General features: G+C 45.1%; 1 long non-coding RNA gene across 1 annotated transcript in view; it reads left to right on the forward strand.

Moving 5' to 3' along the window:
• LOC138363895 (uncharacterized) overlaps positions 1-19,402 on the forward strand; it is a 45,387-nt gene extending 25,985 nt beyond the window's left edge. The window contains exon 2 of the long non-coding RNA XR_011228237.1: positions 17,620-19,402. This is a non-coding gene — a long non-coding RNA (uncharacterized lncRNA). The remainder of the gene's footprint in view (positions 1-17,619) is intronic.
• The last annotated feature ends 6,549 nt before the right edge of the window (positions 19,403-25,951 follow it).

Here is a 25,951-nt window from a genome sequence, read left to right on the forward strand (position 1 = left end):
CAACACACAAATAATACGTTCTTGAAAATCTAATCCACATCCATGTGTAATTATTTACACAAGATGGTGGCTGTGACCACAGATGGGTAACCACTGCGGTCAAGCACTTACAGCTGCCCGAGGTTCAGGAACCACCAGGAGGATGATGGTAACGTTTGTACCTGTAGTACTGAGGCTTGAAGCTGCTCGAGATTACTGGTGGCGTACACAGTCGGGGACACGTGTAAGAATATGGTACCTGGCTCCCCTCGCTACTCTGGTAGACAATCCATGCATAGCATCGTAATGTTCTCGTATTAAATGTTCTCAGACGAAACATTCTGGGTTCGCAGCAATCTCCAGTGATACAAGTAAAGGGATTTCCACAGCTGTTGATGTTACATGTTGATTGCATACGTGTGTCTGTCGGCCAGGAGTGCGTGTTCTAGATCTTTAATAATTTGGAGGGATTAAGCAGGTTTGGTATGTGTGAAAGCGAAGACCTCCTACAAATATTTTATAATAACTTGGTCTATCCATTAAGAATTGAACGAAGATATAATATAAATTACGAGTAGTGAAGCGTCAGGTGAGAGGTAGTCGTAACTAAGAACATAGGCTGTGGAGAAAGCTCATAATGACCTACATTACTAGGATGAGCCGATCACCAGCCATGAGACTCGCCGCCGGCGCCACTGGTACAGCAGGCCGCACACGGGTTTGTTGTCTGGAAAACTTCAGATTATGAGCAACCATCAGCTCAAATCCTCGCAGTTTTGTGAGGAACAAACCATCAATACCCAGACTCAGTTGTTGATGTAACATGTTGACTGTATTCTTGTGTTTGCCCGCCAGGAGTGCGTGCCACACTGTTGTTTGGAAGGAACGTTGCAGTTTTCTTCTGCAATTCTTGGATAAATACCGTTGTCAAATATGTTGTCCACCTGTCTAGATTTGCACACACCCCAGTATGCAGGCGACCCCCACTATTACCACAGTAGTCTGGTCGCCCGACTCCCAATGATCTGTTATTTTCGTATGTGTGAGGGCCGTATCACTGAGCAGGTGCGCTGTGCCACACCTTAAAAGGTGTACTGAGCTTGACGGTAAAATTTAGGCCAAACAGCTCAACTAAGTGTTAAGTATACCTGATTCCACTTGGGAAAATTATTTTAATTAATTAAGACCGTCGTTGAAGGGAAATAAATTTTTCTTGACTTAGGATTGTCTCAGACATTAGGTAGGAATGTGAATCGGCTCTCACTACTGGGAGACGTCAAAAGGAAGTAGAGGAGAAAGAGGAAATATAAGCAGGTTTCAGACAATGAGAAGGGGCAGTTCACAGAAGAGGAATAGAGAAAAGAACGACTATCGAGGCTACACGAAGCACTTCTACCAGCAAGAATCCAGACATAATGTACCCTAGAGAGGACAGCACCAGTCAAAACCAAAAATAAAGAGTATCAAACTCTGCAAAGCTTCCCAAATCGCAGACTTAGAATTGCAAAATTCAAAACCTATAATGCTTATAGAAAACTTTCTTACAGGATATGACGTAGTAACTGAAATAGAAGATGCAACCAGAGTTCAAAATTTCCATCACTGTCAACGTGAAAGGATAAATTATAATGACACAACCAGACCAAAAGACTGCAAATTACCTGGAAACGGTAACATTCCTGTAAAGAAAACCTGAAGGCTTCGGAAAGCTGGACCCTTAAGAAAGACGCACAAGTTGGGCTGTTGGGATATATAGTCGTCTTTACACTGGATCCAAAACTAGAACACAGGCAAATCTTGAATGCAAAACCCCCCTCCCCGCTCAGCTCGTTGTCGCCGTGTGGGGGCTTAGTGGGCGGCTGCCGGAGTGTGATGCTCCTTGGGACAGTCCTCTGTCCTTTTCTAGCCTTGTGCTCCTGCTGCCGTCCTCTCCAATTCTGCTGGGCATCTTTTCCTTTTCCTTCTGTTTCGTTTTTCTCCCCCCTCTTCTATCTGCTTGTCGTTTCCTGCCGACCTTTTGCTCGTTCTGGTTCTTCCCTTGGACTTCTTCTATTTTGACGCCCGGGTGCTTGAGGAGGCATACTCTTGCACCCGTAGAACTGCAGTACCCGACGTCGAGAGCGAGGGGAACCTTTTATTGTCAATCCCCACTTCGTCACTGAACCCGATCTCGACGGACTGTCGGTTTCTTAAGGTGGCGTTTGTGGGGCGTATACTCACGACGCACCCCTAGGAGGCCCCGACAAGATCGGCGATAGCTTCTTGTTGGGTGTCCTGCCTCTAATTGTGCCTCCATGGTGGGTGTGGGGGCACATTCGTGAGTGAATTCTTCTTTTCGTCAAGATGATAACCCCTGTTATCGGCTTCTTCTGGTTTACCTTCTCAGGCTCGTGGGGTGGGCGACCAAGCCCCCGAGTCGGTCCGTATTGGAAGACCGGGCTCTGTAGCCTCCGCTGCATTGGGCCCCGACCTTGCTCCTCCTTTGGCCTCTCTGACTCCTTCCTCTGGCTCCCCTCCCTCCTCTGTGGTTGGGTCGAGCCCCAAGCCCCCAGTGGTGACTACCTCGTCCCCTGGCGCGGCTCCTTCTCTAGTTGTAACTACTGCGCCTTTTAACCCCTCTCTCTCTGGGTGTTCTCACCGCCGTCCTCGTCACGGCCGCCCTCGCTCGATTCCTTCCAGTTCTGCTACCTATCAAGCCTTGTTTGGTCCCGCTTCGTGGGCCAAATATTTTGATCTCCTCCCTCTTGATTCTGCGCCTCCTGACGATTTCTCCCTCCATCGACATCTCATTGATTCCGTGGATGCCTCCATTACTTTCAACCCCACTCGTCTCGGTACACGTGTCGTTGCTGCTCCTTCTCAGGATGCTGCTTCCCGCTTGGCTGCCTTATCCTGCCTTGGCGAGACCCCCGTTCGGGTCTCGAAGAACGCTCAGTTGAATGCCAGTGTTGGCACTATTTTGCTCCCGCCCCATGTTGCGACCAGTGTTCGGGACCTGCGCGACTGCCACGACGATATTCGACATATCCTCGCTGCCCAGGGCCATTCTATTCTCCACGTGGACACGTTTACTCGTCCCCCTCGTGGTAGTCGCCGTCAACCCCTCCGGGTTGTGAAGATTACCTTTGATGGTAGGACCCTTCCACCCTCTGTCATTCTTGCTGGTGCCAGGTGCTCTGTCCAGGAGTACATTCCTTCTCCTCGGCTCTGCAACAAGTGCTGGAGGTTTGGGCATGGTGCCCTCCGCTGCTCCGGGACTGTCTCTCTCTGTCCTTTGTGTGGTGGCGAAGGTCACTCCAAGTCGGAGTGCGCTTCTCCCCAGGCTCGTTGCCTCAACTGCGGTGAGGCCCATCCTACCTTCTCCCGTGCGTGTGTCTATTACAAGCTTGAAGCAGCCGTCCTCAACTTGAAGCACCGGGAGCGTTTATCTTTTCCTGAGGCGAGGCGCCAGGTTCGCCGGCTCCCGCCTTATGCTAATATCTCTTATGCTCGCGTGTTGCGCTCTTCCTCTCCTCGCCCTTCCCGCCTTCCTCAGACTCACAACCGTTTCCGGGCCTTGGACCCTGATGCGCCCACTGCCCCCTCCTCTGTCCCTTTGGGTTCTCTCCCGAAGGATCCTCCTCCTGGTCCTGTCTGGGGTTCCCCCATCCTTCTACCCGGTCTGTCATGTCTTCTGTGTCTTCTTCCTCGTCCCCCTCCGATCCTCCTTCCCCGTCCCCCTCCGATCCTCCTTCCCCGTCCCCCTCCGATCCTCCTTCCCATCCTCTTCCTCCATCTATCGGCTCTCCCCACCGCCTGTCGGTGCGGGCGGATGTCCATCGCTCTCCTAACGGCCGTCGTGTGTGCTCTCGTTCGGCTTCTCCTGTTGAGACACTGGAATCCGTTGCCCGGTACGTAGTTGCTGGGACACCGGTCTCTTTAAGTCAGAAGCGTAAGCCTGGCTCCTCTCCTTCCTCTTCCCCGGCGGGTAAGAAGGCTTCGCTTTCTTCCTCAGCTCCTCCTTCTGGCTCTGTTGCTCCTTCCCCTCCCGTTTCAGTGCTTGCGCCCCCTGTTCCTGCTATGGAGGTTTCTTTGGCCCCTGCTTCCCTTTCGGTTGCTGCTCTTGCTGGGGTGCGCTCCCCTCTTTCTACTCCCCCTCTTCCTGCTGCTGTCCTTGACTGCTCCTCTCCGTTGTCTCCTCCTCTTCCTCCTCCTCCTCCGGACCCTGCCCGCCCGCCTCTGATCTGTTCTCCCGTTTCCTTCCCTCCGTCTTTGCTCAGTTTACCCATGCCCCCTAACCCTGACTTTGCTGACCCTGATCCCGACCCTGATATTCTTTAACGTGCTCTGTTGCTCTTTCGCCTTTGTTTCTTCCTTGTTCTCTGTTTTTGTCCTTTTTCTCGTCGTTGTCCATTCTTCAATGAAACGTTCGAGGTTATTACGCCAATTTCCTCGAACTCCAACTTCTGATTTCGCGGTTTTCGCCCCTTTGTGTCTGTCTCCAGGAGCCAATGCTTGGTGCTCGTCCTGGGCGTTTTCGTGGCTATTCCTTTCTCTCCCCCCCCCCCAGCCATTGCTGGGGCTTCTAATTCTTCTGCTCTCTTGATTCGGGCTGATGTTCCCTTTGTTCCTTTACTTTTTCCTTCGCTTCTCCATTGTTCTGCTGCTCGTATCTTTGTGGGGAAATGGTACACAGTTTGTTCCATTTATCTCCCCCCGAGTGTCCTGCTCTCTCTTCCTGATTTGAAACACCACCTAGACTCCTTGCCGGAGCCTGTGCTCCTGCTGGGTGACTTCAATTGTCGTCATTCTCTTTGGGGTGACGTTCTGACGAATACCCGGGGTCGCCTCCTTGAGCCGTTTCTCCTCTCTTCTTCCCTGTCTCTTCTGAATTCTGGTGAGCCCACTCATTTGGACTCTCGGACTCGCACCCTTTCTTGTCTTGATCTTTCTCTCTGCTCTTCTTCTCTTTACTTAGATTTCACGTGGCAGGTTCTTGATGACCTCCATGGAAGTGATCATTTCCCCATCCTTGTTTCCTTTTTCTCTTTTCGCCCTTCCCTCTCTTTCCCTAGGTGGCAGTTTGCTAAGGCGGACTGGACCCTATTTTCCCTCAGTGCTACTCTCTCTGGCCTCTCCCTTCTGCCCCTCTCTCGCGCTCTCCTCCTTTTTCATGACACTGTCTTCAACGCTGCCCTCCGCTCTATTCCTCGATCTTCCTCTCGGGGTCCACGGAAGTGCGTTCCCTGGTGGAGTGCAGACTGTGCTCGGGCTGTCCGCTGTAAGCGTGCAGCCTGGAAGAGGCACCGCCGTAGGCAGACGACCGATTCTTTTCTTTTCTTTCGGAAAGTGAGTGCGGTGGCCCGTAGGGCCATCCGTATGGCTAAACGTGAATGTTGGGCATCTTATGTCTCAACAATTACGTCCGAAACCCCTCTGGCCCAGATCTGGAAGCGTATCCGCAAGATAGCGGGTAAGTTCGTTTCCGATGTTTCACCGGTCCTTCACCTCCATGATACTCTTGTGGCGGACCCGTTGCAGGTCGCTTCCGAACTGGGTTCCCACTTTTCTTCTGTTAGCTCTGGTCTTCATCTTCCCCAATCTTTCCTTCTTCGTAAACCTGTCCTTGAGTCTCGTCCTTTAGATTTCTGCACTCATCTTCAGCTTCCCTATAATGATCCCTTCTCTCTCTCTGAACTTCGTTCTGCCCTGGCCCTCTGCGGTTCTACGGCGGCGGGCTCCGATGGTATTCATTATGAGATGCTTCGCCATCTCCCTCCGAGCACGTCTCAGTATTTACTGAGTCTGTATAATCGGATCTGGGAGTCGTCGTCAGTCCCTGAGGGCTGGCTCGATGCCGTTGTCCTCCCTGTTCGCAAACCGGGGTCTCTGGGTACTTCCCCTAAGGACTTTCGCCCTATTGCTCTCACAAGTTGTGTCTGCAAACTCTTTGAACGTATGGTTAACGTTCGTCTAATGTGGTTCCTGGAACACCATCACCTCCTCTCCCCTTCTCAATTTGGTTTCCGCAAGTGCCGCAGCACGACAGATGTCCTGGTGAACTTGGAGGTCTATATTCGTACTGCTTTTGCTGCGAAGACCTCCGTTGTTGCCGTCCTTTTTGACCTAGAAAAGGCTTACGACACCACTTGGCGTTATCATATCCTATCTCAACTTCATTCTTTTGGCCTTCGTGGTCATCTCCCTCTTTCTCCGCAGCTTCCTCTCTCGTCGTTCCTTTCGTGTGCGCCTTGGTACCGCTCTCTCTCCCTCTTTTCAGCAATACGAAGGTGTGCCCCAGGGTAGTGTTCTGAGCACTACTCTTTTTCTGGTTGCCCTCAATGGTCTTCTTTCCTCTCTTCCTTCTGGTGTCTTCTCCGCTCTCTATGTCGATGATCATACCCTTTGTTGTCAGGGTGATGATTCGCCTCTCCTTCAACGCCGGCTTCAACTTGCCATTGATGCCGTGTCGTCTTGGGCCACATGTCATGGCTTCAAGTTCTCTACTTCTAAGACTTGTGCCATGACTTTTACGCGGAAACGGGTTGTTCTTCGTCCCTCTGTCACTTTATGGTCATCCCCTTGAATACAAAGATTCCACGAAGCTTTTGGGGTTATTCCTTGACACTCGTTTGTCTTGGTCTCCCCATATCTCTTACCTCCGTGTTGAGTGCTCTAAGGCCCTTACCCTCCTTCGGGTCTTGTCCCATACTTCTTGGGGGGCAGATAGGCGCACTCTCCTTGCTTTACATTCCTCTCTCGTCCTGTCTAAGCTCGATTATGGTTGCCCTGCTTACTCGTCTGCTTCTCCTTCTACTCTTCGCCGTCTTGATGCTTTGCACCATACTGGGTTGCGTCTCAGTTCTGGTGCCTTTCGTTCGACTCCCATCCTTAGCTTGTATGTTGACACTGGCTTCCTGTCTCTCCAGGACCGCCGTGATCGCTACTGTCTTCGCTATCTTGCGCGGTCCTTGCAACATCCTTCCTCTCGCCTCTGTCGTGCTTTAACTTTTACCCCTCCTGCGGTTCCTGTTCCTCTTCACCACCTCCCTCTTTCTGTCCGGTTATCTCGCCTACAGGATTCTCTTTCCGTTCGTATTTCTGATGTTTCTCCTCGTGTTGTTCCTTCTTTGCCCCCGTGGAGGGTCCTTCTTCCGCGGTTTTGTACATCCTTGACCCGTATCACTAAAGCTTTTACCCCTCCTACGGTTCTAAAACGCCTTTTCCTCGAGCACTTTTCTTCTCACTCCCGCTCCGTTTCTGTCTTCACCGATGGGTCTAAGTCAGCGGACGGTGTTGGCTACTCTGTTGTTTTTCCTGATCGCACTTATGTGTCGCTTGCCTCCGGAGACTAGCATCTTTACAGCGGAACTTTATGCTATTCTCTATGCTCTTCGCCTCCTGCTTTCTCGTTGTCAGTCTTCCTTTGTGGTTGTTGTTGACTCTCGTAGTGCCCTCATGGCTCTCGGGTCCTTTAATCCGGTTCATCCAGTAGTTGTCGAGATCCAGCATTGGCTGTTTCTCGTTCACAGTAAATTTAAGTCGGTTGAGTTTTGTTGGGTTCCCAGCCATATTGGTGTGTCTTTAAATGAGCGTGCGGATGCTGCTGCCAAGGAGGCTGTCCGCTCTTGTCCCATCTCACGCAAAGGCATTCCGTATTCCGACTTTTACCCGGTTATCCATTCCTCAGTCCTTACCCGTTGGCAGGCTTCTTGGTTGTCTGTTACTGGTAACAAGCTACGTACTCTTAAATGTTGTGTTTCCTCGTGGCCGTCCTCCTTCCACCGTAACCGGCGGTGGGAAACAGCTCTGGCGAGGTTGCGTATTGGCCATACTCGCTTAACCCATGGTCACTTGATGGAGCGCCGCCCTGCTCCTTATTGTCCTAGTTGCATTGTCCCTCTTACGGTCGTGCATGTCCTTCTTGAATGTCCTGACTTCCAGGACGAGCGTGTCTCTTGCTTTCCGACCGCCCCTCGCGGTCACCTGTCCCTCGATAGAATTCTTGGTGACACGGATACTTTTGATATCGCTCGCCTTATGCGTTTTTGTTCTCGTATTGGCATCCTTGGTGATATTTAGCGCCCTCTGATTATTTTGCGTACTTGATGGTGCTACATAGCCTTCCCGGTTTGGTGCCTTCTTTTGATAATTACTTACTTGAATGCAAAACTGTGCCGCACAAAAAATATACAAAGCAGTGACACGTCAGGTTCTGGTGACTGTTATGGGACATGCGTCAAAAACATTCAATCTCGGAAATTAGGGAATATATTGACAAACCATACGTCGCGGAACCCCTGCGCTGCTTCAGGTGTCAGAAATACGGCCACTATCAAACACGCTGTGCCGGGCAGGAGAGATGCAGGGTGTTACCCCTGAGGCATCCAACCAAAAACTGTAGAGCCAAGCACAAGGCGAGCTAGACCACAACAGCCTAAATGTGTAAGTTGAGGAGTAAATATCTTTGGTGGAGAACAACCACACCGAAAGAAAAAGTTCAGACAACTTAGGTCAGGATAATCACTGACAAGCAATACATAAAGCAACACCGTCAGAAACACTCATGCACAGCTTCAAAAGATACCCACGCTCATGGAACACAATTCATCACACAATTTAAGCAACTCCAGATCAGAAAATGCACAGACCCACTGCAGAAATACAACATTGGAACAAAATACAATTACTTTCGGAGTCAGATTTACAGTTTTACGGAGGTCCAGCAGAAAAACACTGAAGATCATGGCAGAGAACATTACCAATTGCTTACAGATGACTCGGAATGCCTCGCAACAAAAGACTCGAGTAATCGCTTGTGTAATAATAGAGAAGATCATGCAGCAGACCAGTTACACAAGAAACAGTACAAAACATGACTGACCGCAAGAGGACAAACACCTGGACATACAAACAATAACAGTCGGGTAGTCACGACATCAGGCCAACAAGATTTACAAACAAACTGCAGGAAACAATGGGGAATCAAGATAAACGGAATCTTGTAATACAAGAGACACGATAAACAATCATTTGGTCCGATTTGCAACGACACTGCTAACGAAGTGGAGAATATGGTTGTCGAGTCACAAGAGGAGTTCTACTAGGAAAGGCAACACCAACAGAAACCATTATCTGTTCATTGCGAAATGTGCATTAGAACAATATCTTTGAAATAAAAAACACAAACATCATGAAGCTGCAATTGGCACAAAAGCAGAAGTAACAGTTTTGCAAGAAACTGTCTACCGAGCCAGGAAATCCTTCAAATTAGCTGGATGTTACCAATTATTATACCGCATGAACAGGGGGGACGAAGGGTTAATGAGCCTCATCAAGTAACACCATACCAAGCAAGAAAATAGACCGTTTCGTGTGGGGATGATAGAGGTATTAGCAATAACAGTGAATATGGCTAATATTGAGCTCCTCGTATATAACGCCTACAAGCCCCTAGATGTAAACTAGCAGAGGAAGTGCTTGTCAAGGAGATGCATGATATAAATATTACCTGGGATATTAATGCTTATAATCAGGAGGTAGGTGTGACTATGCCAGCCAATGCAAATGAGAGCCATTTAGCTAACCTTCTGCGAGAAGTACCTGAGTTTACACTTCTCAACCCTGGAGAACCTTCCCGTCCCCCCATACATTCAAGGAGGTTTTAAAGTTAATCGCAACTGCATTCGATTAACAGACGAAGTGTGACTGTGACTATTAACTTGCCACATCAGGCGAAGTGTGAAGTAGACACGGTGATCTCCAGTGACCAATATGCTACTATCACAACGCTAAACATAGATCCCCTACACAACCCGCAAGATGGAATGGAATGTAATAGTGGAATGTAATAAAGGGCAACTGGAATATATACCAGGACGAGGTTGAAAAATGGCATGCTACATACTCGCCACCCAAGGATTCGGACATAAGAGACCAATCTCCAGGAAGCCATTACAGCTGCTGAAATAGAGCTATTCCAGTTATCATTCCAGGAAACACAAAACGAAAGAACTATTGGTTCTAGAGAAAAGTTAAAGAACAAAACCCAAGAATCAACAGAAAACATGGCAAGAGAGACCGCACACCAGAAGGAAGAACTCGGCCAAGAGCAGTGATACCTGAAGCTAGACTGGTTATTAAGGAGTTAAAGGAGGCAAGATGGCTTGATTGGTGTCACTCTAAATGAACATCGTAGTCTTGGAGAGAGATAGGGATATTAAAACGACGATAGATCGACCACCTCGACAACATGCGTGTATTTAACCATTGCAGGAGGCTGGGTGACATGCTGTCCAGCTTGCGGGAGAACCGTCATACCAGCTTCCTGCAATGGTCAGAAGGCAGAAAGGAAAAACAGAAGAGGTTGACAGCCATTCGAAAGAGCATAGCTACAAATGACGAATGTGACTACTAAACAAGAACTAATCAGAGCCAAAAAAGGTGGCAATGACACTTCACCAGGTGCTGATGACATAACATACTCAATGATCTCTCACGCCGGTCCTGCTGGAGAACAAGGGATAGTGTACGTTATCAATGCATCTTGGGAGCTCGGCAAACAACCGACTTCTTGGAAGAAAGTAGACATCATTCCTATTACTAAACCGAAAGACCCTGGTAATTACACCAATTTCATTGACATAATGTATAATAAAATTGCTGAACTGACGGTCTTAGAGGCTACTGTGAAAGCCTGGAGACCTGCCTAAAAATAAATTTGGTTGTACTATAGTAGGAGGTACTGGATACTGCACAGCAACATTACTAGGAAGAGTCAGCTCGGGTTCGGTTATAGTGATCTTCCTTGGTCTAGAAAAAGCATTCGAACTTGGAGGCTAACAAGCAGTTTTACTCATGTTCATTATAAAAGGGTGTCAAGAGAAAAATACAAGCATCGATTAAAGATTCTTAGTCACAGGTATGCCAGAGTAAAGCTGAAAGGTTAAGTGTAAGACTACACTTGTATGAGAATGGAACTCCACAAGGAGTAAGTCCTCAGTCCTATTCTTTTTAACATCTATATAGTAGACCTCGTTTTTATGACATTTACAGGAGTTAAATTACTAAGCTATGCCGATGATAAAGCAGTAGTCATCACAGGTCCTTCACTTATGAATAAAGCACAAGTGGCGCTAGATAAAGTAACATCTGAATGCAACATTTTGACAAAAAAACATGCATAGAAATCTAAGGCAATGAGACGGGGCGACTGCACTCAAGACACACCAAAAGACTCAAAAGTCCGAGGTGTGGAGGGAATCAACTCCAACAGTCTTAAAGGAACTGACAAAAGAACTATGCGTACCGCTGAAACTACTTCACACAAGATCTCTTGACCAAGAGGTAGTCCCCCCCAAGATTGAGAATGTGCAAATGTCACACTTATTTAAAAAAAAAAAAAGGCAGAGAGCTCGGTATAAAACTACCAGCCGATCAGCTTAACCTCACACATCTGCAAGCTCGTGAAGTGAATCCACAGGAGGGAATCATTCACCATGATTCGTGTACAATCTTGTACAATCGGCACAACATGAATTGTTAAACACATTCTGCCTTACAAACTTGCTCACATTTTTGGAAATGGTAACCAGCTACTCAAAGGCCTTCCACCTTCCAGTGAATGTAGTATATGTGGATTTTGCTAAAGGTTTTGAGAAGGAACCACATGAGACTGGCAAGAAAATTACAGGTACACAGAATAAATTACAAAATATTAGAATGGAAAAAAACAATGGTTGAAGGAAAGAAAACAATGGTTGAAGGAAAGAAAACAAAGGGTTTTCTAAATGTGCTAAATGGGGAAAAAACAATGGAGAAATGAGGCGAGTCCTTTTTGGGACCTAGCCTTTGTCATACACAGTAATGAGTAAAGTGAGAAATAATAATGATACTGAAGCCTTACAAAGAGTAAGGAACTTCACAAATGGTCAGACTGACAAGTTTTTTGAATATCGACAAATACAAGACCATGTATGTGGCGTAGGCTATTACAGGCATACCTCAGTTTAAGAGTTTAATTGGTTCCTGGAGACGCCTCGTATTCCGAAAACTCGCATTCCAAAGCTAATTTTTCCATAAGAAATAAAGGGAAATGAATTAATCCGTTCCTGACTACCCCAAAAACCCCACATCAAACTAAATTTTTATACCTAATTCATCTAAATAAACCTACAAAACTATGTTCAAGTTATTACTTACCTTGCTGTTGAATGCTGTAGGCGTATGGAAGATGGTGAGGAGGTGGGAGGAAGAGAGGAGTTACTGTTTGGAAGGGGAGTCCCCTTCCATTATCACATCAGGCAGTGAGGACTTCACTGGTATGCACACTCTGGCACATTTTGCCTGCATACCACTAGGACTTGCTTGTTTTACTGAGAATTTGTCTAATGACACTTGTTTTTCCCTACATTTTAACACTTGTCTGTAGTAAGACATCACATTATCATTTAAAAGGTCAATGCAACGGCCTGCTACAGCTTTATCTGGGTGAGTTTTTTCAACAAAACTTTGTAGTTCTTCCCATACTTCACACATTTTCTTAATCAAGAAGGGACATCCTCTACTGCCTCTACTCACAGCTATTTTCTTAGGTTGAACCTTTCCAATGGCTTTCTTGAGACCCATGGCAAGATATATAATGACAACTTTTATGCTCAAATGGCCAAAAAAACGATAAAAAACTGTAAATCCTTGTGAAGAATTCAAGTGGGATAGTCACTGGACACGAGACACTGGTAAACTGAGGCGCGATCGTCATGCCACCACGCTCCAGTCGGCCTGTACACGTATCAACAAACTCGTGTTGCGAGGTAACCCTTGCCTTCCGAGACATATTTTCCGAGGAAATCCTGTTCGTCTTCTGAGAAACTCGCATACAGGGACAATCGCATTCCGAGGTACCACTGTATGTTTGGAGAAGGATTGTTGGCTAGTGAGGTGGCGTCTGCTAGTGACCCTGAGGGCTTCATCGCTCAGCGCCCATAATTTGCTCAACTTCTCAGCTCCATCATGGCTATAGTATGTCACATACAATATTTAATTTTATTTTACCATGATCAGAGGCTACAATTTAACAATATAAGAGAAAATAATTTTTTGCACAGAATTTATTTTCGGCGCACCACAGAATTGTCATTTATTATGGCCGTACAGCATGGTGGTTAAGTCTAGCCAACCTGCTATCTGTCCGCACGCCCATGACGTTAGGAAGTTTGCTGCTTTGGCTGCCATGTTTGCCATTTCTTGGGTCAATATTCGGGCGCAGTGCTTTTGGAGGTCAAAAAGTTCTCAGTGATCCCTGGAGGCTCCCAGTCACCCTCCCTCCCTCCCTCCTGCCGACTTTTTTTTTTCGCATTGTTTGGATGCTTAGCTTCCGAACTAGATTGCTAGGTAGCCGGCACAAGGGGTCCGGGGCTCCCCCATCACCCTAGCAGGGAGGGGATGGCTGCGCTTACGAGTGGTGCGACGGCAAAGTGTGATGTTTGCTTGTTTCCCTTGTTAACTTTGGACTGGTGGGTGTTTTGCCTCTCCGGTTTTTGGTTGCAGTTTTCTTACCATGTGGGGTCTGTTTTGTTATGCCTACTTCTCTGGGTGCCTAACTCTATTGGATGGCAGATAAGGAAAACCCCCAACCATGGGGTGTTTTCTAGGGCCATTCCTCCCTGTACCTCTCTGAGGGGGCCAGGTTCTGGTTTGTGGTCCCCGGTAGGCTGAACTCCATTGACTAATGCCCTGATCGTGCTCAAGTCATTAACAGTGCTGTGCCTTGTGGTGTGGTCCTGTCCTGTGGTGGTGTGTTAACCAGGAGTAATTTCACAAGTACTCGGGGCTGCATATGCCTTAGGTTCCTTTCCCTAGGTGCCCAGTAGGTATTGCCCTTGTGGCTTGGGGTTATCTTCCACAAGTCGCTTGGGGTCTGCCTCTGTGGAATCTTTTGCTTCTCGGTAATTGCCCGCCCTTGGTGTCAGCTGGGGTGTTTCTTGCACCACTTGTTTTGTCACTGGTAGGGGCACAAGGTACTGTGCAGCTAGTTTTCACCAGATTATAGCGATCGGCTATGTTCCACCTGGGTTGTTGTCCCTCATGCGGGAGTTTTCTTTTATTTTTGTTTCCTGCCTGGTGGGGGTCTGCCCCTTGGTGTTGGTACCCCTTCTATATAAATTGGTGGTCCTACTAGGTCCCTGTGAGTGTACACGTCCCGAGGGTTCAACTGTTAGTAGTTCGCTGGATAGTTTGGGGTGCCGGTTATCAGTATCTTGCCTGGGCTTCCCTTAGCAGAGCATCTAAGGGCCCTAGAAATCCCCTTTAGGGCTCTGTGGTCCGATGGATGCATCCTCTGGGTCCCATCTCACTTCGTGTGAGTTTGAGGGTTGCTCTGTCCCCTTGTCTCAGGGTGACAATCACCAATTTGTGCCTCCCTCATGCTGCCTGTTGGGTCTGTAACACCTTTGACCCGGAGTCCTGCGAGTGGTGTTCCTTGCTTGTACTCCAGTTCATCCAATCCACTGATCTTGATACTCGGGTGCAGGCAGCTTTGGCGTTGCATGTGTGGTTTAGGTTGCTGCAGTGCGCTGGGTTGGTTACTAACCCGGATGCCCTGAGCCTGCCCGGTTTTGCATATAGGGACTCGAACTTGGGGTTGTTATCGCCTCAACTTTGTTTCGTCCATGCCTCCCTTGTCCTTCCCCTGCTGTTCCTCGACTCTCTGCACCCAGTTCTGAAGTGTCTAAGGGTTTCAGAGTCGGGGCAGGGTTTAGTTGGTGGTGAGATTCGAGCAGTTTCAGGGGATGCTCCTTCTGGTGTGATAATGGAGGCATTCGAGCCTTTTTCTCCAGCCGGTGCTTCTGGGTGTGACCAATGGGCCCTGTTTGTTCCAACTTTTCCGGTGGACTCTGTCTTATTTCTTGAGGCACAGGGTTTGCAGGACGACTCGGCCCCGGGTCCTAATGTGGAGGTTCCCAAGGCAAGGAAGGGGTTGACATGGGGGGCTTGGGCTCCATTTGACCCCGCTTGGGTGTTGGTACCCTATGAGCGAGGTTTGTTGTTGTAGGGGGGTGGGGTTTTCTTATCCCCTCCCTCCCTATACGATTTTGATATAGCATCAACCCCTTCCCGGGATCCCTCTGGTACTTCTGTCCCTCACTTCCAGAGGTTTTCGGCCTCCCGAATCGCGCCCCATTAGGTGCGGGAGGCCATTGCGGCTCGAGGCCATCTCCTGCATGATCTGGATTGTGCCTCAATAATGGATCCTGCCTCATTTGTGATTGGTTTTTCCTTTCCTTACTGGGTGCGTTACGAGGTTCTGGAGTCATCCTCTTTGGCAGAATAGCCTATATTTTCAATGGCAGCATGGCATACGTTCTGTCGGTCCCACATGCTTGAGTGGCGAGAGGCCCTGATGGTTGTTCAGGTTTACCCGGGGGGCGAGATTGAACGCTTCACTGCTTGTTTGTTCATCCCTGCCCTTCTTTGGGATGTCGGCCTGTGTAACTTTGCGTACAGGTTCCCTCCCTTTCGGCTGCCCTGGTTGCTGAGGATTTACTCATCCGTGACCATTAGGCTTCGGTCTTGCGTTTCTTTTCCCTTCTCAAGCTGTCTTCGGACTGGCTTAAGGAGGACATGGAGGTGTTGGTTGCTGATCCTAGTTCTGGTGCATTGGTCGCAGTGGTGCGGGCGTCAGCTGCCTTGTTGAAGCTGTTTGTGCCAATCCTAAGGGAGGCAGAGTCTCTGTTTTTTGCTTATCGTTTTGGGTGCCATCAGGCGGTGCTTGCTCAATCCTTAGAATCTGCTTGAGCTCTGGCTCTTAGGTTTTCTCTGCCCATTTTGCCCTTTCTTTTTGCACAGTATGCGATGGTGCAGTTTCTGCAAACGGAGGTTTCTAGTTGTCCTCCCATGTCGGACTTTTTGGTTCTTAGGGGGGGGGGCCCGTGGGGTTTCTTCCCAAAAAGGTCATGCCAATTTCAGAGTCGGAACAGCCTTCCGGGCCGATGTCGTCTGGTTGGCGCGGTAATCGCTCTGCTCATCTATCAGCTTTTCATAAGGGGCTTCGGCCCTTTTGTTGGTCATCCTATTGATGAGGCAATTGGGAGGGAGAGGTTCGTGCAGTTTGCTCGCGCCTGGTCCCACGATTTGTCGGCTTTTCAAGTCGCTTCATGCAGCTTGCAGTGGCATTGGGTGGCCCCTCCTTCTTCGGGGGGCTCGGAGCTGGCAGGGCAGGCTTTCTCTCTGTTGGGTCACCTTGGAGTGGGTTTGCTTGGGTGTCGACAAAAGTCCTCATCCCTCAGGTCGGTTTCCCACCTGTTTCCGGTTCTGAAAAGAGACTGTGCAGACAATGCGGTAGATTCTGGACTTGTTCAATCTGAACCCCTGGGTCTATTGCTCCTGCTTTCGGATGACTTCTTTGTCCCAGGTCCGGCTTCTCTTGGAACTGGGCGCTTGGATGGTGTCCCTGGAGCGAGTGGCAACCACCTCCCGGGAAAGTCCCTCTGTTTTTATCTTTGGTTAAGTAGCTCCAGGGAGCCAAAGGGGCTCCCCCAGAAAACCAGCGTTGAATGTAATGAAACGCCATTTTTTGGGTTAGACCCGGAGTCTTCCCGGCAACCCTCCCTTCCTCTGGTCGGAGGTTTTTCGCAGTTTTTGACATCCAGCCTCTGAACTTGGGGATGATAGCTGGTGTGGGAGGTCTGGAGCTCCCCATTCCCCCTTCTGCGGAAGGGGGAGCTGCACTGACAGCGGCACGGAGATGGTTGTGACATCATGCTCGTTTGTTAGTTTTTAGTTTGGAGAGTTCTTCTCAACAGTTTGGCTTTCAGTAGCATTTTTTTAACCAGATAGGTAGGTACCCCAAAACAAACCCTTTCTTGGGTGCCTGTCTCGGTCGATGGCAGACATAGAATGCTTCCAACCTCGCGAGGCTTTCTATAGGCCATTGCTCCTCGTGCCTCTCTGAGGTGGGGCCTAGGTTCTGGTTTGTGGGCCCTGTTAGGCCTAAGAACTCCATTCACTTGGCTGATGCCACGGTCTAATACGCTCATATCAGCCCGGATAGCTCTAGGGAGCCTCTGGTCTCACCCAGAAAATGGCATTTCATTACATCAATGCTGGTCTTTTAGGTTCAGATAGACAGTTGGCCAACCATCTCTTTCCTGTAGAATCTCTGTGATTCATAAAAACTAAGTAGATTTGTTACACAGGATCTTCCTGTTCGATAACCATACCGTCTGTCCATTTTTATGTCATTATTGTACTCTCCAGGTGTTCTACCCATTGTTGTGTTAACAACAATGGATCAACCCATTTGGTGTTAGCTATTTTTTTCTAATGTTTTAACTACCATACTTGTTAATGATATGGGTCTATAATTTAGAGGGTCTTCTCTGATACCATTTTTGTAGATTGGAATTATGTTTGCCATTTTCCATATACTGTATCTGCTAAGATTCCTGTGCGCAGGGATTGGTACCTGTTAGCAGTCTGCTGGCTGATATATTTTACCTATACTGTATATCTTTGTTTTATTTGGAGAAAGAACCATTATAGTATTGGAATTATTAAAAAAAAAATTCTATTTGGGAAATCTTTACTAGATTTCGAAGATTCTGTATTTGGTATTTGTTGACTTTAAACGACTTGGTAATCTCTCAATCTTTTTTTTCACAGCTCCTACGGTCACCAGAAGAATAATACATGCAGTGCCAGAAACCAGTGGCATTGAATAATACCTGCAGTGCCAGGACCCAGTGGTGTTGAATAATACCTGCAGTGTCAGCCTCCACACACACTGTCAGATATACTGCATACATGTTGTCAGCAGCATTATGAAACACATTTTGGTGTAAGAAATACTACATGTAAATGGGTAAGACTGTCTTCAGCACACTCATGTGAATGACTACATGTATTATCAATATGTTATGCATTATGAACATCTCATGCACTATGGTAACAAAGGAAATGTGTATTTAAATTAAATTTGGTGTATCATTAATATAAAAATCTTGATATTTATTAGCTCATTGTGTATGTGGTACAGTATTGTTTTTAATACTATTGTTTGGCAAGAATACATTTTAAGATTTTCAAATTAATTATTTTTATTATCAGGTTCTAATATAAAAAAGTTTAATATATATTTTCAGTTTTAAAACATTTCGTACTTTTTCTCCTATGTGAGCCATTGTAAATGTTGAGAAAGCATTAAAATAAATAATCTTTATACTGTATAGTAATTATGATTTTTTTCTTAGGTAATTTGCTCTTAAGCTCAAAAGGCTCTCCAAATAAGATAATATATCAGTGTTCTTAATGCTCAGAATTTATTTATTTATTCACATATTTACATGACTGTATTGGGGATTTAAAAATAACAATGTGCATGGTACATTGGATCAGTAAGTTCTTGTAAAAATCACATACGTATATTTTTGCAAATGACAAACCACATGAGGGTCCACTGTACCTGACTCTCTTGCTATGGTTATATTTATAATAAGACATCCATCAGTTCTGTGGTTATATTTATAATAAGACATCCATCAGTTCTGTGGTTATATTTATAATAAGACATCCATCAGTTCTGTGGTTATATTTATAAGAGAACATCCCTCAATTCTCTGATCATATTTATTATAAGACATTCCTCAGTTTTTTGGTTATATTTATTATAAGACATTCCTCAGTTCTGTGGTTATATATATAATAAGACATTCCTCAGTTTTTTGGTTATATTTATTATAAGACATTCCTCAGTTCTGTGGTTATATAGTGGTTATAGTATATATAATAAGACATCCCTCAGTTTTTTGGTTATATTTATTATAAGACATTCCTCAGTTCTGTGGTTATATTGTGGTTATAGTATATATAATAAGACATCCCTCAGTTTTTTGGTCATATTTATTATAAGACATTCCTCAGTTCTGTGGTTATATTTATAATAAGACATCCCTTAGTTCTGTGGTTATATTTATAATAAGACATTCCTCAGTTCTGTGGTCATATTTGTAATAAGGTTCTGTAGTGAAACATCTTAATACTGTGGCTGTATTTATAATAAACCATCCCTCTCTGCTGTTGCTATATGTACAGTATGACAAATCAGTATAATTATAAATAAATTTATAATATATTTAATTTTCCTATACAAAGACATTTTGTTAAATCTTAAAAAAAAAAAAAATTGCCACAGGATTTGTTTGTAATGTTTACAAAGTTATACACGGACACTTAACTTTCCTGCTGGTGAACGCATGTGGAGACGTAGATTTGTATGTTTGCTTTTACACTTGCTGATTCACAGGAAATATTGTAGAGTATATTTTATGTCTAGCACATTTTATAATATAATAAGCACAATATTATCTTACTATTTATGAATAATACCAGTGGTTTACATATTGTAACTTTTTTCCATTCTCTTGTGTCTTTGACAAGTAATTAAATTACTTTATATTCCTACAAAAGTTAGATTATTCCAATTGCTTATCTGATATTGAGTGCCATCTGTTGACAACAGAGTTAACACTATAACCTGTGTGCTCTATTCTGGTTACTCTATACTGATTGCAATGTAGTTACTTGAATTATTTATGTATCCGACAGTCCAAGTGTTTTTGGCATCTCTTAACAATATTTGCTTTAGTAATAAATAAAAGCTCATGCATTTAAAATATATCAAATATATTACTAAGATTTATAAAGAACACAACAATTTATAAAGGAGACAAATACTAGTAATAATTGTCTACAAGACTTAACTAATGAAATGTAGAATATTTCATTAGATAATACTTGCTTTTTGGATCAAATAGCTGTAAAGGTTTATACAATCAAGAAAACTGTACAAATATTTATTCAAAAGAAAAATGTCATCAGTGTTGAATGTTCAAAATTATATTATGAAAACATCTCGCATAATAGCATACAAAACATTTAGAGAAAAAAAATAAATACATTGTCTAAACTACTTTCAAAAATATCAAAATTTATATAAGTGACCATTCAGGAGAAAAGTCATATCACTGTAGAATGTGTCTGAAAGACTTAAAAAATAAATTATGGCTAATAACACACACACAAGGATTCATACAGGAGAAAAACCATATCACTGTTCAGTGTGTCAAAAAGACTTTTCACAAAAATCATCTCTAATAAGGCACATTTGGGTTCACAGAGAAAGGAAACCATATCACTGTTCAGTATGTCAAAAAGACTTTAAACTTAAATCAAATCTAATAACACACATGAGGATTCATACAGGAGAGAAACCATATCACTGTTCAGTATGTCAAAAAGACTTTTCACACAAATCAAATCTAATAAAGCACATGAGGATTCATACAGGAGAGAAACCATATCACTGTTCAGTATGTCAAAAAGACTTTTCACTTAAATCAAGTCTAATAACACACATGAGGATTCATACAGGAGAGAAACCATATCACTGTTCAGAATGTCAAAAAAACTTTACACGAAAATCATCTTTAATAAAACACATGAGGATTCATACAGGAGAGAAACCATATCACTGTTCAGTATGTCAAAAAGACTTTTTACTTAAATCAAATCTAATAACACACATGAGGATTCATATAGGAGAGAAACCATATCACTGTTCAATATGTCAAAAAGACTTTAAATCAAATCTAATAACACACATGAGGATTCATACAGGAGAGAAACCATATCACTGTTCAGTATGTCAAAGAGACTTTTCACACAAATTATCTCTAATAACACACATGAGGATTCATACAGGAGAGAAACCATATCACTGTTCAGAGTGTCAAAAAGACTTTTCACTTAAATCAAGTCTAATAACACACATGAGGATTCATACAGGAGAGAAACCATATCACTGTTCAGAATGTCAAAAAAACTTTACACGAAAATCATCTTTAATAAAACACATGAGGATTCATACAGGAGAGAAACCATATCACTGTTCAGAATGTCAAAAAGACTTTTCACAAAAATCAAATCTAATAACACACATGAGGATTCATACAGGAGAGAAACCATATCACTGTTCAGAATGTCAAAAAGACTTTTCACAAAAATCAAATCTAATAAAGCACATTAGGATTCATACAGCATAAGAGTCATTTGAATATTGTCAAAAACACACAGAAATCACAATAGCGTGATGCATCAATGAACAAATCCACAAGGACCATGACGAGGATTTGAACCTACGTCCGAGATCATCCCAGACGCTGCCTTATCGACTGAGCTACAACATGGTAAAATGAGTTGAAACCAGAAGTTTTACTGAACTTGAATCCTGCAACCTCTCCGAGACACAAACCAGGGTTTTACACAACTCCCCCATGCACTCTAGCTATGTCAATAGGCCGTTCTACCTCTTCTGACGTAGGTTCGAATCCTCGTCACGGCCCTTGTGGATTTGTTCATTGAAGCATCACGCTATTGTGATTTGTGTGTGTAATGAAGTGAGGGGAAGAGGTAGAACCACCAAAGAACTCCCTCCCAAAAGAAAACAATAAAACTTACTTGGCGTGGTTATTACTTTCTCTTTTCCCCTCCAGCTTTTACTGCACATAACTCGACTGCTCTCTTGATCTGTCTTGATATTCCCTTCATCCCTCAACTTTTTCAGTCGCCCATTCAGTGTTTTGTGGTCCGTATCTTTGTGAGTAAATGGTATACAGTCTGTTCCGTTTATTTCCCCTCAAATTTTACGCTTTCTCTTCATGATCCTAAACACTTGTTGGACTCTCTACCAGAGCCTGTGCTCCTTTTGGATGATTTTAACTGTCAGCATACCCTCTGGGGAGATATTCTGACAAACACCCGGGGACGCCTTCTTGAACCATTTGTGCTCACTTCTCTTCCTTTATAACTAGTGAATTCTGGTGAACCCACTCATGTTGATTCCCACCATTTCCTGTATTGATCTTTCTGCTCATCTTCTCTTTATATGGATTTCACCTGGCGGGTTCTTGATGACCTACATAAGTTACCTTTTCCCCATCCTTCTCACTTTTCTTTTCACCCTCCCCTCTCTTTCCCTAGGTGGAAGTTTGACAAGGCTGTTTGGAACCTCTTTACCTTTGTGTTACTCTTTCCAACCTCTCTGATTTTCCTCTTTCCCGAGCCCCCCTCCTCCTTTCATGACAGTTTTTGATGCTGCCCAGTTTTTGATGCTGCCCTCAGCTCTGTTCCTCGCTCTACCTCCCGGGGCGCACAGAAGTGTGTTCCCTGGTGGAATGCAGCCTGTGCTCAGGCTGTCCTCTGTAAGCGTGCGGCCTAGAAGAAATACCGATGTTGACGGACGCCTGATTCTTTGCTTTTGCGTCAGAAGTCAAGTGTGGTGGCCCATAGGGCCATCTGTACGACTAAGAGTGAGAGTTGGAGATGTTTTATTTCCACTATTATGTCTAACACCCTTCTGCCCCTGATCTGGGAGGAAAGCTGCAAGTTAGTGGGTAAGTTTTTTCCAGATGTCTTGCCAGTTCTTCACCTCTGTGGTTCTATTGTGGCAGATCCAGTCTCGGTCAAAACCGAACTGGGTTCACACTTTTCAACTGTTAGCTCCGATTCTCCTCTTCCTCCTTTCCTTACTCTTAAGCCTCTTCTTGAATCTTGTCACTTAGATTTTCAAACGCCTCTTCATCTTCTTTATAACGCTCCTTTCTCTCTCAGAACTCCAGTCTGCCCTGGCCTTCTGCGGTTCTACAGCGGCGGGTTCAGATGATATTCATTATGTAATACTTTGACATCTCCCTCCATACACATTTCAGTATTTACTGAATGTTTATAACAGTGTCTGGGAGTTGTCATCAGTTCCCAAGGACTGACTTGAGGCGGTTATTCTTCCTATTTGAAAACCTAGTTCTCTGTGGTCATTCCCTAAAGACTTTTGCTCCATTGCTTTAACGAGTTGTGTCTGCAACCTCTTTAAATGTATGGTCAGTGTCAGTCTGATATGGTTCTTGGAATGCTATCACCCCCTCTCTCCTTCTCAATTTGGCTTTCGCAAGTGTTGCTGCATGACTGATGTCCTCCTGAACTTAGAGGTCTATGTTTGTACTACCTTTGCTGTGAAGACCTTCGTGGTTGCAGTCCTTTTTGACCTGGAAAAGGCGTATGACACCACCTGGAGATATCACATTCTGTTCCAACTCTGTTCTTTTGGCCTTCGTGGCACTCTCCCTCTCTAACTAAAGATCTTTCTCTCTTGTCGTTCCCTTAGAATGAGATTCTAAGGGAACCTCTCTGCCTCTTTTCGGCAATACGAAGGTGTACGTCAAGGTTGTGCTCTGAGCACTACTATATTCCTGGTAACCCTCAATGGTCTTCTTTCCTCACATCCCTCTGGCATTTTCTCAGCTCTCTATGTTGATGATCTTACCCTCTGCTGTCAAGGTGATGACTCGCCTTTTCTGCAATGGCATCTTCAACTTGCGATTGATGCCATGTCGTCCTGGGCCACCAATCATGGCTTCAAGTTCTCTCCAACTAAGACTTGTGCTATGACCTTTACTCGGAAGCAGGTCGTTCTTCGACCCCACTCTGTCCTCTTTATAGTAATTCTCTTTTATAAAGGATAGTGTTAAACTTTTTGGGTTTATCTTTGACACTTGTTTGTCTTGATCACCCCATATCTCTTACCTTCGAGTTGAATGCTTCAAAGCCCTTAACTTACTAAGGTGGTCTTGTTCCATACTTCCTGGGGAGCAGAAAGGCGCATGCTGTTCTCTTTACATTCCTTTCTCATGCTGTCTAAACTCAATTATGGCTGTCTTGCTTACTCTTCTGCCTCCCCCCCCCTTCTCTGTTCAGCTCGTTGATGCCATGAGGGGGGCTTAGTGGGCGGCTGCTGAAGTGGACAGTCCTCTGCCCTTTTGTAGCCTTGTGCTCCTGCTGCTATCCTCTCTAATTGTGCTGAACAACTTTTCCTTTTCCTTCTGTTTCGTTTTTCTCCCCCCCTCTTCTCCTATCTACTTGTCGTTTCCTGCCGACCTTTTGCTTGTTTTGGTTATTCCTTTGGACTACTACTAATTTGACGCCCGTGTGCTTGAGGAGGCATACTCTTGCACCCGTAGAACTGTAGTGTGTAGAACTGTAGTACCCAAAGTCGAGAGCGAGGGGAACATTTTATTGTCAATCCTCCTTTCATCACTGAACACGATCTCGACAGACTGACGGTTCTTAAGGTGGCGTTTGTGGGGCGTATACTCACGACACAGCCCTAGGAGGCCCCGGTGTGATCAGCAATAGCTTCTTGTTGGGTGTCCTGCCTCTAACTGTTGCTTCATGGTGGGTGTAGGGGCACATTTGTGAATGACTGTTTCTATTTTGTCCTCATGTTAAATTCTGTTTCTCCTTTACCTTCTCAGGCTCGTGGGGTGGGCAACCAAGCCCCCCGAGTCGGTCCGTGTTGGAAGACCGGGCTCTGGAGCCTCCGCTGCATTGGGCCCCGACCCTGCTCCTCCTTTGGCCCGAATGTTTTGGCATTTTGGCATTAATGTGCATTTACAAAGGTGAAATGTAATTCTGATCAGTGTTACGGACCCGAGCCCAGCGTCCGAGCACGGAGCAGTGACGACCGCGCCATCTGTGGGTCAGGGCCGTGGAGTGGCCTAACCAGCGGAGCTGATTGGAACCTGGCAGCTACAGGCTAGATTTGTGGTTGGCGGCCTCCACGACCGTGCACCCAGTGGGACTGTGATTTGGCTGACCTGTGGCCGGGGTAGACTCGCCGAGGGAATCAAAAAATTCATTGTGAGGCCACAAGAGAACCAGGACCACTCGTCTTGAGCACCGTGAACGTCTTGAGTCTTCGGAGGAAGACAAGTGATTGTAAATAAGTGTAGTAATAATAACAGTGTGTGACTGTTTATATATTTATTTATGGTGGTGGTGCTAATATATACTTAATAGAGAGCAGTTTTATCCCTTCCCCTTTAATTTACTTGCGTTATGGAACACACCCCTTGAAAGCCACTACTAGCTTGGGGCTGGATACCCTAACTCTAACAACATCAGAGAAAGAACCCAGTTGCGACCCAATAGGGCTGTAACAATCAGCTTCCATACATACTTTATACACATACATATACATACACACACACACACACACACATATACCTACATATACATATATACATACATATACATATATACACATGCATTTGTCTCTATCAGCTATCTCTCCCTGTCAGAGTAAAAGAGAAACTAGTGTGCAATTAAGTGCTTAATCACTGAAGGTGATTAAGGTGCTTTTACAAGCTCAGGTTATATAGTTACATCACATACATACATTGAGTAATTGATACATTACATGGTTAATCTTGGGTACAAGTCCAATATATCAAGTGTTCCAGTACTCATATAGTAATTACACAGTTCAGCATACCTTAGCCCAGGAGGGCGAAAGTCAGTCAATCTACAATATAATGTTCAAGAGAGTGCATGTTTTCTCTTTCACAAAGTTGACACATTGTGTACTTGACATTTGGGTTTTGAGAAAGCTGCCAGATACGTCTATATCCCAAGCATATTCTGGCCACTATAACATCACATTGCCAGGTTCTTGTTCTATTAGTCACACATGTGAATGTCTCCTCACGATATCCATCATAATATTTAATGCTACAACTTTCAGGTCTTTGTGAATTTGTTAGGGTGGTGAGATCTGCATTAGATATTTGTTTAAGTATTCTCTTTGTCACTGCTAATGAAACACCCATATCAATTTCTACCACTGGTTTTCTACAGGCTGTCTTTGCAAGCATATCAACAGTGTCATGCCTTGAGATGCCAACATGTGATGGTATCCATAGGAATTTAATTTCAAATCTGTTTTCTTTAGCAGCTAAAACATTCATTCGAATATCACTGACTATTTTCTGGGTGTCACTACTATGTGCGTTCAATGCCAGGAGTGCACTCTGCGAGTCAAAGTATATAAGTCCACTGCCTTTGTCTTTTAAAAATTCAGTGGCAAGGTATATGCCTGCAAGTTCGG

Source organism: Procambarus clarkii, chromosome 12, assembly GCF_040958095.1.
Source record: "Procambarus clarkii isolate CNS0578487 chromosome 12, FALCON_Pclarkii_2.0, whole genome shotgun sequence".
NCBI classification, from domain to species: Eukaryota; Metazoa; Arthropoda; class Malacostraca; order Decapoda; family Cambaridae; genus Procambarus; species Procambarus clarkii.